Source organism: Chrysochloris asiatica, unplaced genomic scaffold, assembly GCF_000296735.1.
Source record: "Chrysochloris asiatica unplaced genomic scaffold, ChrAsi1.0 scaffold00402, whole genome shotgun sequence".
Classification (NCBI taxonomy): domain Eukaryota; kingdom Metazoa; phylum Chordata; class Mammalia; order Afrosoricida; family Chrysochloridae; genus Chrysochloris; species Chrysochloris asiatica.
Window position 1 is genome coordinate 225784 of NW_006408920.1, and position 1022 is coordinate 226805.

The window sequence follows — 1022 nt, forward strand, 5'->3', positions numbered from 1 at the left end:
ACAAATATGGATCTCTTCCAATCAGTTGATCAGATAGTTGTCTTCCAAATTTCTATGCATATGTGAGTGAGTGGCTCCTGTGCCGCATCACTTCATTTAAAGATTTCAATTTTATTCCATCAGTTGCCAGTGCCTTGTTCTTTGCCAATTCATTCAGTGCACCTTGGACTTCCTCCTTCAGTATCATTGGCTTCTGATCATATGCTACCTCTTGAAATGGTTGAACATCAACCATTTCCTTTGGTACAGTGACTGTGTATTCATGCTATCTACTTTTTATGCTTTCTGCCTCATTCATTCCTTTGCCCAGAGAATCCTTCAATAACGAATGTCAATGCTTGAATTTTTGTGTCACTTCTTTCAGCTTGAGAAACGCTGAGCATGTTCTTCCCTTTTGGTTTTCTAACTCCAGATCTTTGCACATTTTGTTATAATATTTGACTTTGTCTTCTCGAGCTGACCTTTGAAATTTTCTCTTCAGCTCTTGTACCTTTTCATTTTATTTTAATTTGCTTTAGCATCTCTATGCTGCAAAGCAAGATTCAGGGTCTCTTCTGACATCCATTTTGATCTTTTCCTTCTTTCTTGTCTTCTTAATGATTTGTTTTCTTTCCTCCTGTATAATGTTCTTGATGTCATCCCACAACTCTTCTGGTCTTCAGACTTTAATGTCTAATATATGAAACCTGTTCTTCAGATGATCTCTACATTCAGGTGGGATATATTCAAGGTCATATTTGGCTCTTATGGATTTGTTTTCATTTTCTTCAGCTTAAGTCTGAATTTGCATATGAACAATTGATGGTCTGTTGCACAATCTGCCCCTGATCTTGTTTTGGCTGATGATATGCTTTGCCACCGTCTCTTTCCAACCCATAGCAACCTTGTATAGAGTTTCTGAGGAGTTTCTGGTGAGTTTGAACCGCCGACCTTGCAGTTCAAATGGCTTTGCAGTCTGGTTCATTAACCCACAGCACCACACCAGGATACTCCATATGCTCCATATGTGTGTGTGTGTGTGT